The 13,478-nt window shown below is 40.3% G+C and overlaps 1 protein-coding gene across 1 annotated transcript in view; it reads left to right on the top strand.

Moving 5' to 3' along the window:
- Positions 1-13,478, top strand: part of cacna2d4a (calcium channel, voltage-dependent, alpha 2/delta subunit 4a) — a 72,344-nt gene that overhangs the window by 41,132 nt on the left and 17,734 nt on the right. The window lies entirely within an intron of this gene.

The following is a 13,478-nucleotide window of genomic DNA, read 5'->3' as shown; positions in this document are numbered from 1 at the left end:
AAGAACCCATTCAATTTTGACATTTTTTCAACATTGCAAATAGGGAAACATTATCATAGAATTACAATAGGGTAAAATCAAGTTTTACAAATTCGAAATTACCACAGGAAAAATAAACGTAATGGAACCTTAAAATCACAGGATTAATGATTGGAACAACCCCTGGGCCAAGTTTTTGTTTTTTAAAAGCTGGATTGCATCTTCCCAAAGTGTTGTGAAAACCCAAAGAGTATATTGATCTAATCCAATAAGGTTGCTGTTCAATGTTTATGGAGAAAGGACAGACTTTTTCCTGCACAGCTTATTTTACCATTAAGTTAAATAGAGGTGAATGTTCACATATGAAAGGTGGTGCATTGACAGTGACGAAAGGATAGACGGAAAAATATAGGCAAGGCAGATTGTCTGAAGGGGAGGGGAGGTTAAAATAAGTGCATTAGGAACACGGGTTGGACATTAAAATTCTCCTCCACGACCTTCATAGTGTATTGTATTATTATAGATGCTGTGTGCGAACCCCAGTGGTGCTATTTGTGTTTTCATTATTGCTATTAGTACCTGCCAGACACTGAGGCAAATATGAAACACTTGCCTAATCTCTGAGCTCTCTCTTTTATTTCTTTATATTCTCTCTTTAAAGAGCAGTTTCTACCTCTCTCTTCTCTCCTACACTTATTCCAGTGTAATTTTTCTTTTCCTTTCTGACCTTTATCTTTCAAAATTCAACAGGTCTTTTGCTCTCCTTCCCGTCTCTCTTATCCCCTCTCTCCCTCTCCTGAAAAAGGAGCAGAGGCATGTAGCAAGGATATTCGGCAGATGGATTTCCTGCATGTGATTAAAGTCACATTAGCCAGGGTCTGCTGGGAAATATGAGTTGTTCTTTTCAAAAGAGCACACAAGCTTAATTTTGAAAGATTCAGACGGGCAGCTGACAATGACGGAACTCAAGGAATTTTGATAATTTTTCCTGCCTGAATTTCAAACTGTACATGTTTTCCTTTTCCCTTTTACTGGGTGTTGTGAGTTTATTTCTAGACTGAAATATAGTTGACCAATGGAGCTGTTCCTTTGTTAAGTAAATGGTCCTTTACTGTTGGTATAAACAAAAGCGGAAGTGATATCTACATAGACTTTAGATTTTTTAGCATTTCCATACTGTTCCTCATTCGTAGACGAATATAATGCTTCACAAAGCATTCTTCACACATCCAAATGAATGCTGTTGTTCCTCAAGTGTAATGAAATTAAATATTTCAATTTCTGGCCATTTCTACTTGTGGGAAATCAGTTTTGAATAGCTCCTTGGTCATTGGGACTATAAAACTGGCCTCAGTTTGCATGTTGGCAGTTTGTCAAATGATTCATGGTTTTTTATGTGTTTATTTATTGTCAGGAGGAAAACAGTTTGGCTGGAAAGCAGGGTGTTGCTTAATGAGCAGAAAGTAACATCACTCAGTGGTTCTGCAATGGTGAACGGAGCTCATATCGGGTTCAAAGCCAAGTGGTTATTGCTTGTTGGCCTCCCACTCACATGTGATATGTGTATCACTGGCTTCTAATTGTTTTCGATATTATCTGGAGCCTGACTGATGTGGATTTTTCGCGGCAGATGTGGGTTACAGATTTTAGCGCGTAAGAAATTAGAAATACTGATCGGCCAATATATTTACATCTCTAAGATGTTATTATCAAACCTTTGTGATAATTTACAGCTTAACCATAAACTTTGTAATAAATGACTAAATTAGTAAAATGATAGAGTGAATAAAACCAATATATATAGATATTGAATTAAAAATATATTATTATACTGTAAAATAAAAGTTTTACATATTTGGGCCAACATAAGGATGATTTGTCCGTGAAAGGCTCCTATTTGCTGATATTTCTTGGCCAACTGGTAAACCCATTGGACTGTAATATCTGGAAATTGAAGGAGGGTGGATGAAAAAGGACCACAAGTACAGGAGAAATATCAGTACACATGGTGAAATGTTGCAAAATGCCATCATGTGTGCAGTCATGCTGCGACTGTCCTTTTAAATGATGTATTGCAGGTGTAGCAGAAGGTCACCTCTGCAGCCACATATTACTGTTCAGCCATCACTCCCCATTACGTTAAATGGGTGCTGTTGTGGCAAGCATTCTTGTCAAGCTATTCTCAGAAAGCTTTTTTTACCAGTTTGACCTAGACACAGGGGGGAGCAGAGGCCCACACATACACACATTTGTGAACACACGTGTGCTCACGGGTCCCCAAGTGTCCCCTGCATGTGATGGCCAATCATGTAACACCTCCTCCCCTCTTATGGACTCTTCTGTTCCCCCTTTCAATCCTGTCATCTTTCCATCCTATTTTTATCTTCCTGTTTATTCCACTAATTGTTTCCTGTCTGCACTTAAGCTGGATTTATACTCAACAGGGTGTTACAGAGGCTTGGTGCAAAGCTCTGATGTGCATTTCCCCCCAAAAAAATTTACCACACTCCAGGGGGCTGAGATAGCAAAGCAGAGACCACCAGCTGTGAGTGGTGAGCTTGGATTGTTGGAGTTTTGTACCATAAGTCCCTCTTATGTAGGTAGAGGTTATTAATAGTGAATCTGCAATCGTCACCAATCTTCCCTCTTCATTCATGATGGAGAAATTTATATTTTGTGATCTATCAAAGTCATGTCCAATCTTTTTAGCATTATCCCCGCTCTGCGTCAAAGTCAACAGGACAAGGTAAGAGTGAAGGTTGATCGAATGGCTCACAAGCCATGTTTACAGTCGAATGTGTGTTTTGTGAAAAGGCATCTGTAGTGCAAACATGAACACTGTTACTTCAGGTACATGATGGATGCACAACAGCTGGATAATGTACAGCACTGCCATTGACTGTTGTTTTGGTACTAAATCAAAAATAAAAGATGTTAATCAACGATCATCAATTACAGGAAAACTGGAACAACATTACCTAGAAGCTTAAAATCTGCTGTACTCAGCATGAGTGTATGTGTGAAATTATATGTGTGCCTGTCTTTGCCCAATTTGCCTACTTAGACCAGTTTTTTAGTGTGTTTCCTCTTTCTTGTGCACCATAGGATAATTATCCGTGTGTGTGTCTTTGTCTCTGTCTGTCTTCTCTTCTTCAGGGACTTTAGGCATTAGGTGTGTGAATGAGTCACATCACAGTTGTAAACACGCAGCCCAGCCATTTACCCACAGCTTCACAAACGCATGCACGCACACACATGCACACACTCACACATACAAACAATCATGCACACACACATTAGTGGTTGGGCGGATTAAGCCTTATTTAAGAGGTCTATCAATGTCAAATTGTCTAACAAACCAAACCATCAATTTGCAATAAAACATTTATTTGAAGAATTTGTTCATACCTGCCATTGAAGATGCACGTGTTTGTGTGAATGTGTGTGTGTCTGTGTGCTGTCGCTAACAAAGAAAGAGAGGGGCGGCCAAGCTCCCTAGATCAATTTTTAATAGCTTTCTTACACAGGAGAGGACGGAGATTGGGGCAACACACACACACATACACACACACACACACACCTAGGCACATGCTAACTGCTTGATGAATAGAGGCACATATGTGTTGACAGGCACGTGGTCCAAAAATATGCTCAGATATATAGTTACATGTGCATGCATGTATGCAGACACTTACATTACATAAACACACACAGTTGAGTGTGCTTGTGTCCAAAAACACACTAACTGTTTACACACAAACATGTACAGTGCACAGGTCACATGTCAGATATGCTATAAATCAGGTATGAAAGAAAATGCCTGAGAAATATTATGGTTAATGTGAACGTTTGTCATGTTAGAGTGATAGGAAATGATTTGGCAACATGACTGCTAATTCGTATTTAACTAAGTTGTATTTTATACTTTGTATTTAGGATGGTGTATTTTTACCATCATTGGTATTGCAGTACTTTTGATAAGGTTGGTGACCTAAATGTGCATATTAAGTATTCAAGGACCAGTCAATAGACCAACCTAAGATCAGGGCTACAGTAAAATATTTATTTTACTCTAAACTTGGATATAGTTGTTGGGAGTAGAAGGGTCATATGAGTCATTTCAACGTTGTCTTTTAAGTGCATCAGTAGCAACACAGAGTCTGTTTACATGCTTCTGTTGGAAATTAATATATGAGCAGTTTCACAGCAGCTGTCAGTCTGATGAGAGGTGTTAACCATGTTGTTAGTAGACACGCCATACTGCTGCACTAACCACAGCACCAGTGAGTGTTTGATTCTCTGGGACCATGTTAGAATCCACCTACGTTACATGAAGATAATAAAACAATTATTTTTCAATTTTATCCGATTGTGAGCCACCGGAGCCTTGAGGACATCAAGGTGGAGTGCCCAGTATATCATTACATAATAACGGTGCAGTTAAATACTTTTATTAAGCACATTTAAAAACAGGGTTAGAGTGTTAAGTGTCACAACCGTTTAAAAACAGCATCAGAAAGAGAATCAACAGGGCACCATGTAATTAAAACCTATTGAGGGTTTCTAATTAATTAAAATGATATAATATTTAAACCACTGTAGCTTTATTTCATGTCAAAGTAATATGTCTATGCAACTGAATATAAGTTAGCTCAAAATAGTTGCTTTCGTCAATTCAGATCACATGAACTGCACTGTATTGAATTTGGAGATTCAGCAGAGACATGTTGTAGTAGTTGAGCTCAGATCCCCCTGATGTTACACCTGCTGGATGAGTTCTGACGTTGGCCGCTCTGTACTGGGTGTTCGTGATCAAGTTCACCCCCAGAGATACAGTAGCTGTGATGTGCACGATGGCTGGTGTGGTGGCCAAATGGGGACCTGCAGGTCTGAGTTTTAGAGACACTTTTCTTCACCATACATTTCCAGAAGCAAAATGTTTTGAGATCCTCGATATATTGACTACAAGCCCTCATATGATTTAATATTATTCCACGTAACATTTATGTGTTTTTAAATGTTCATTCAACCAGCATGAGCTAAGAAAGAACAAACCTTAACCTAGAAGTTACAGAAACTTTTTGGGCATGCTTTGTGTATTTTATAGCTGTGTCAAAAAACTATACCACGTATCTTGCAATATATCTAGCTAATTAAAATTTCCATTGATAAGCACCAAGAGGTTTTATACAAGCAGATAAGGATTTTATATTTCAGACATTTAGACAAGAACAGACATTTTCTGTTTATGCAACGAAAGGAATGTTTTAATTTTCTAATGTTAGAGCCATAAATATCTTGGTTGCATAGCAGGTTTTATTTGCCTTTGTCACACCAATTATAATGACGGTCTTTTTTTTTCCTTCTACTTAAATCATATGATACACCTGTCTGTCTGATTTTCATATGAAACATACACTCGTATTTGTGTGTGAATAAACTGCCTTCCTTTCACCTTCTCCTGCTGCCCACCTCTGTGAGCCTTGCCCCAAGACCACACCAAAAATTCCCCACGACTGTGTGTGTTGTGTTTATCCAGGAAACAGGTTAAGGTCTGACATTTTAAGCCAGTCAAATCCTGGAGGCGTGCGCCTTTGGCCCCATTCAAAATGCACATCTGTTTGAGTGGAATAAAAGGGAGTTCTTTCTTTGACTGCTGTCTGATTTAGGTGATATAGTACATCTTTAATTCCAGTCGTAAATAAGGTGAGAAGCAATGAGGAAGTGTCTCGCGCATGTGTGTGTGTGTGTGTATGTGAGGCAAACTAACATCACAAACAGACTTACCTTTTGACCAAATATCTCAGACAGCACCAGCCTTTATAGCTTTCTGCCTTCAGTCACCCCCTCCAAAAAAATAAACCAAAATTACAAAATCTCTCACAGGACGAAACATTGAAGAAAAAATTTCCCCTTCAGGTAAAGATATCCATACATTCAAGATCCTGGTCAAATGAAAATTGTAAGAATAATCCTGGTTTCTGTATAGAGACAATCCCCCAGCTCCCTTTCAACACACCAATGAATTGTGGAAAAATGACGGATTGTGGGGGAAAAAAACGAGGTGAAGAGAGGCTTAAAGACAGAAGAGTAGGGAAGGGAGGATAAAGTCCTTAGAGGGAGAAGGATGGAGATTTTTAATCCTTTTCTCCCGATCTATTCCCTTCCTGAATGATACGTCCAGCGCGGTCCTGCTCCCTGGCTTGTGCGCTGCCGTGTGCGTCTGAGAGGCGTGAGTGTGTGTATGAAAAAGACAGAGAGAGAGAGAGAGAGAGAGAGAGAGAGACAGTGTGTGTGTGTGTGTGTGTGTGTGTGAGTGAGAGAGCGACAACGGCGTTAGGTTGCTGGCGTCACGCGCTAGCCCTTCTGTGTGTCGCTATGTTTGTGATTCCTGCACTCAGCACGCGTCGGAGTGTGTGTGTTTATCCATGCATGTACACTTGAGGCTTGTCTTTCCGGTGTGTGTGTTTGTGCCCCCACCTCCCCGTCTTCTTTTCTATATGTGTGTGCAGTCGTGCATGTGGCAGGAGAATGTGTGTGTGTGTCTGTGTGTGTCTGGGTGTGTGTCTTGTCAAATATAGTAACATTAGTGTATGCTGCTTCTGTCTGCCTGCAGCTCTCCCACTGTGACAGAGAGAGGATGAGGGAGGTGGAATACAGAGAGACTGATAATACGAACGAGTGAAAGCCAAGAGAGATAGAGGGAAGGAGTAGGAGAGAGGGAGGAAAAAAAGGATGGGAGGGTGAGGAGAAAGTAGAGCGAGAGAGAGAGAGAGAGTGGGAGGTGGTTAGAGAAGGTTGGTTGAAAAACAATAAAGGTAGGAGGAGGGAAGAGAAAGAGAGAGGCAGAGGAGAAGGAGATGCGAGAAAGAAAGCTGTAGCAGTGGAGAGGGGAGGGAGGGGGGGGATCATCTGATTTCAGTGAAGATGAGAATCTCCCTCTGCCTCATGGGCTTTTCTCCTCCCTCGATTTTCTTTTCCTTTTTTTCTCCTCATGTCTCTCTCACTCGGCTTTCATTTTCAATCTATTCCCTGTGGCAGCTCTTGTAAAGGCTGGCTTTGTGTGTGTGTGTGTCCGTGTGTTCATGCATATGGTTGTTTGAGCACACATTTTCGAATGTGTGTGTTTTTGAGTTACTCACATTGTAGGGACAAAACTCTTGTCCCCACAAGGTAAAATATGACATTTTATAAATAATAAAGATCTGGACTATTTTCGGGTCAGATCCCAGGGAAGTGAGTCAATGTATTGTTCTCCAAGTTGATGTTTCCTTGCATGATACCAGTGAGAATCTGTCTGTATAGAAGGTGACAGACAGAAAGAGGGAGGGTAGAGGAGTAAAGGGGTGTAAGAAGGAAGCTGGGACTCTGTGTTTGTTTGCACACAGCATATAATTACTTGGCTGTTCCCTCTATGGACTGAATCATAGTTGACACACATTGTGCTGATAATAATGTGAATCATTTGGCATGGCTTGCTGGGCCTAAATGAGAGACTAGTCTTTTCCATAATGCATCAAACCAAAACTTTTAGTCTCTGTCAGGGCTCATAGTAAAGTTTTTTTTATTGTATTTCTTTTCCTAATTTTGGTATTGTGTTATTTTTGCTGATATTCAAGTTTCATGAAAGGAAAATCAATGTCTTGTCAGACAGGAAACTTTGTGTTAAGAGAAAAGACTGAAGGATCCCAAGCCAATCTAGTGGCTTGGTATTCTGGTCGATCCACTCATTTTTCTCTGATCTGTATCAGCTATAATTTACCAATATTATAAATTAAGATTCCAACCAACCTCAGTAGGTAAAAACCTTCAGGCCATTCATTACTTGTGAGACTTTTCATAAATACTCCAGTTTCTTGACAGCAATAATAGAAGAAAAAAATAAAATAAAAGAATAGTCTAACCTTCAGCTGCATGGTGCAATCTGGCTACATGCCCATCAGGGTCAGGGTGAATGTGAAGGAAACAGAACCATGTGTTATGTGTCATTACTGACGCATTATGGCGACTGTCAAGAAATGAAAAGTAGATGCGGAAGGTCACACTTTCCAAGAGAAATGACAAATGATGAAGACAAGTGGCTGTACTTAGTTTGCAATGACACACTCGCAGTGATGATAGAAGGCCAATCACATCAAGTGTCATGGCAGCTTGAAACATGTGGCTCAACTGGATGAGTTACGAAAACAAAATGCTGCTGGTTGAAGATGATACTCTTAGGCTATCACAAAGCACAAACAAGACAGAGGAAGAATTTCCGAAAGAAAACTTGTTGCTGCTTTGGAGCTGCCAGAATCAGGAAATGTAAAATTGTTCCAAATTGTCAATTTGTCTTGATGAACCATTGCAAAGTGCACTGCAAGAAATTTCCAGTTTTTCTTTTTGGCCTACGATGGAATAATAATCGAATTCAGCCAAATGGGTCTTTTTGTAATTCAATATACAGTACATTGCCGCCTTCAGCAAAAAGTGAGGATTTTTCTTTAATGCTAAAACCAGCTGTAAGTAGCATCATAATCTGACATCAGAAGCATAGAGATGCAGTTACAGTCATCATGAATCTTGAAATGATCATGTACTCACATATGCAATCTTACGTAGATAAGAAAAAGTTTCAGTCGATAAATTACCGGAATCCCACATGAACCTGGTCCAGCTCAGGCTCCAGTCTCACTAAATGCTGATGCTTGTATTATTCACCTATGTAATAAACCAGCAGGTAATATATTGGATTCATGTACTAAAATGCTTGGTGTTCCATGTCTTATTTCCAAAATAATTGTAATAATTTATCTAAATAAAACACTATGAACAGTTTCCCAACGCACACACACACAGGAAAATACGACCCCAACACAAGTCCTCGAGTCCTGTTCAAACGTGGGCGCTTTGCTGGCTTTATTGGTTTTGAATATACTTCCTGGCAAACTGAAATCTATTTTAGCTGCTAGTAGCTGCCGCCAGTGCTTGGTATATAGGACACAATCGTCAGTGTGGCAGTTAGAAAACATAATTGGCTAGAATGACTTGCAGCACAGTGAAGGTGCAATCCTTTTCCACATGAAAGTTTTAGTTTGTTGTCTATTTGTGTTGGACATTTGTCTGCTGGGGTAATGGCTTTGTGTCTGTGTGCACCTGTTCGTATGTTCACATGTGTTGGTTTCAGAGAGTTATGTGCCAGAAGTAAAACGGGCCTGGTGACACTGGAATGTTGAAAACAGGCTAATCTTGTTTGTTTCATTTTTTACTGGCAGATATGTTTCAGCTCCTGCAGCTTTCCTCAACAGTCAGATGTTTCAATATATGTCAAATTCCAGATCTTACGGTCCACAAGCAATAATCAAACAATAAAATCTCAGATCTTAACTTCTTGAGCCATTGTTGAGAGAAGTCAGACCTCATGGCAGCATCCCATCAATGCGCTGAAAACTATCACCACAGAAGAATTTGAGGAGAAATGTTGTCTGGAATCTTGGTCCGTAACATAGGTCTGTCCTGATGTTCAACCAAGATTATTTGTTTATATGAATCTGCCCATAATAATCTGAAAATGCAATCGTCGTCTAGCATTGCTTTAACCAAAAAAACACAAAAGTTTGTTTAACTCAGTAAACAACAGTCAATAGACTGTGACTGGTCCAATCTTCACAGTCAGCTCCTCTGAGAATTTGTCCACTGATTGAGAGGAAAGCGGTTTTTAACACCAGATAAGAAACACAAGGTCAGCTTGATTTATTTGGTCTTCCAAGGATGTGTCCACTTTTTGGGGCTGTTATGTGTCTGGCAAAGAGGCTTTCTGGCAAGAGGATCCATTTTAAGTGCCAATACCTCCTGTAAAGGCCACTTTTATGGCCGCTTCTGTTCCATCAATGATGCAGAAAATACGTGTCATGAAAAATGATTACTGGCGTTGGTTTTTGAAAAAGAAAAGTATTTTTTAAACTTGTCCTCTCTGGCCATTATACTCTGACCCAGCATTAATCTATCAGATGTTCATTCCCCAGCCTCGGGAATATTGCTTTATTTCTTATCGAGGAGCCCTGATTAAATCCCTGCTATCCTCGCCATTATTTGCCTCTAGTATTGATGATATTTGAATTTTAACCTATTCATACATTCATCATAAGTTGATGTGTGAACTCTCTCCCCTTTCCGCGGCTCCCCTCTCTTTTCTTTCTCTCCTCTACAAGTTCGGTCTTTTCACTTATCTCTTTCACTTATACGTCTCTCCCCCTTTCTCTCTATCTCCCTCCCTCACTCTGTAATTTACTGTGCTATTGGGTGAGTGTCAGTGAAGATGAATGGGCTCTAGTCTTCTTATTAACACCACCTGGCCAGGCATGTTTAGTGCTACAACCACTAGTTCCTGCATAGAGCATCTGACTGCAAGGCACTATCCATCTTTTTACACACACACACACACACACACACACACACACACACACACACACACACACACGGACAGAGAAATAGTATATGATCATGGTTCTGTCTAAGGAGTCGTATGTGTCTCTGGTCCCAATCATCAGCGTTCTCTATCATTTGTGAATCAGCCTCATATTGACCAGTCAGTTTTATGGCTCTTAGTCAATATGTCCAATGAGGAATCGCCCCATTAGAAATCAATCATATTTTAATCCAGGCCTTGAAATACAGTTTTCCAGACAGGGTTTTATCGAAGAGGCCTTTTGTATTTCCACAGCTATTCCTTGATGATATATTATCTTTCTGGTATTCTTGTTTGCTTCTGTTTTTAAAACACATGCATGAAATGTGACAATGAAATAGGGCTAGAAAGGGTTTTCTACTAGGTTAGGATTCTTTCAGCATTCATTAATGTTCAGGAGAAACAAAGTTATCCACTATGGTCTATTGCTAGTGGTATTATTAAGATTAAGATTAAGATGCATTTATTAGTCCCAAACACATGCACAGACATGCAAAGGCACACTCATGCAGGTAGGGACATTTAATCTCTGCTTTTGACTCATCTGGTACAGGACACACAGAGCAGTGAGCGACCATGTACACAATTGGGGAGCAGATGTTGGGGGAGTAAGGTGCCTTGCTCAGGGGCACTAGACAGGGTGGAGACTCTTGGATTTTTGGACAGATCAATCCAGGTTCGTCTTTTTGTCGTCTCTCCGTGGAGTAGACCCAGAGACGAACCAGAGACCTTCTCTGCCCATAATCCAAGTTTCTGCCCCTAGACCACCGTCTCTCCAACATTGTGCCAATGTTATATTATATTATATGTTTATTTGGGTATACATATACTTCAAAGATATAGTACGCTCGACCCGGCATTTTCTGCAGTATTGGAGGCATTTCCAATGCTGTTGTCAGTAACAGAGCTTCTCTAAATATTTATTAACTCGCCTTTAATAAGTGAAACTTTTATTCCTCTTTTTGAAATACTATCTTTCCTGAGTGCAGCGTCAGATCTTTTTACCAGATTGAATGGCATGACTTTCCTCAGTAGACCTATAATGGTTGGAGAAACACAATTTGTGCAGCCAGCCCTGTCTGTTGTATTTCCCAGTAACATGCTATCTGTCAACTGCAGGATAAATTAAGTGGTACATTTGACGGATTATGAAGTATTTTAGGTTTGCATGCTCTTTCTCTCTCACACACACATGCTCACTCACACAAAGTTGATCCCCTTTGAGTATCTCATTAATTGGGCTTTTATTCGTTCTGAAAGGCTCTGAATTCATCTCGGCCAGACAGATGGTAGAGAGGGATTTCCATAGACTAGGGGGGGAGAGAGACAGAGATACTGGTTTGGGACAGACACGAGACAGGAATAAGGGAGAGAAAACAAGTGGTAAGTGGAAGGTAAAGAAGAGGTGAAAGAAAGAGCGAGTAAGAGAACATAATTGCTGCCCAGAGTAAAACAAAAAAAGATGGAGACAGACAAGCAACAAGAGAGCAAAAGAAGAATAGATGAAAAAGAGACAGGGATATTTGACAGAAAAAGAGGGGAGAGGTGAGTGAACAGAATCTGTCTTCTTAGAGAGAGGGAAGAGGGATATGGAAAAGGAAAGGGGGTGAGGATAAAGTTTTGTGTGTGGATTTGTTCTTTATTCCTTTCTCAGTTTCGTCTTTCCAATACTTTTAAAGAAATAGGTCAACATTTTTGGAAATATGCATATTTCCCTTCTTTGTGAGAGTCCATTAAATGTGATATGGCCACTAGGGGTCTCAAAAAACAATAGACCATAAATGATGATTTTGTGAAGCATCAGGGGTCATGGGAGTTGTTGTCTTCACCACAACTGGCTAGTAGTTTGTTTTTCCTTTGACATACGTAGTTTTCCCAGGAAGCTATAGCAGAGATGGACAAAGCCACAGGTAAAGCAGATATGGCGTAATAAAAAAATGAAACATCCCATTTCTTGGAATATAATTATTGTTTTTTCTTCTTGGCATTATTGGGAACATTTTGGATAATATAAGTAAACAAAAATATATAACATAGGTCTAGTTGTGTTTAGTCATTTAACGAAGTATCATTACAGATTATATATTTCCACATCAATGCCATGATGGAATAGGAGGAGTCAGGTAATGAAAAAGGAGTGGTCACTCAACTAGACACACACACACACACTCACAGACACACACACACACACACAGCACCATGTTGATAAATGCTGAGTAATAAGTACATTAGGATTTCGAAAATAAAATTAATTTTTTTCTAACCCTGACCAAAGACACTGAAAATGTTAGGACCAGCCAAAATGTTCTCACTTTCCGCACGCATGCACGCTCACGCTCACCCACACACAAACACACACAGAGGAACATGTTTCTCCCTGTCTCTCCACTATGAATGATTTAGTGAGCGTGCCTCCAACAGGCCTCCTCGAGAAGCCTGTGAAACTAGGTTAACTTAAGGTAGGCTCTACTGAATGTCCACACACACACACACACACACACACACACACACACACACACACACACACACACACACACTCACACACACACACACACACACACACACACACACACACTAACACATCAACCCAAAGTCAACTCCTTTTTTTCTAACTTATGTCTTAATTTCTCTTTTTTATATTCATTGTTTGTTGGTTGATGATTTTGTGTGTCTGTGTAAATGCTTGCCCTGTCAGTTCAATTCAAACCCAGTTAGTCTGAGGCAGACACGTGCCACCCCTCCTCTCCTTCAATTGAAAAACATCATGTGGCTCTGCCGGTGCGTTCGTCTCTCATCTGCATCCTTGACGTTCCAGAACTTGCGCATGAAAAAGTGAGAGACACTTCTAGAGAGCAAGTGAGAGATTATGGTGAGACAGAAGAGAGGAGAACGAGGGAGGGAGGTTGAGTCATCATCCCTTTCGTCCAATCCCAGCCCTCTGCCTGTTGCTTTGGTAACGTGATGTCAGTGCAGCCTCTGGCGAGTCCTCTGAGGTTAGCGAGCATCAGCACTGAGGTGTGTTGGTGTCTTTGTTCCTGGGCCTCTTTCCTGG

Source organism: Platichthys flesus, chromosome 23 (genome assembly GCF_949316205.1).
Source record: "Platichthys flesus chromosome 23, fPlaFle2.1, whole genome shotgun sequence".
Classification (NCBI taxonomy): domain Eukaryota; kingdom Metazoa; phylum Chordata; class Actinopteri; order Pleuronectiformes; family Pleuronectidae; genus Platichthys; species Platichthys flesus.
The sequence above is the reverse complement of the archived record's forward strand: the minus strand, read 5'-3'. Positions and strand labels throughout refer to the sequence as shown.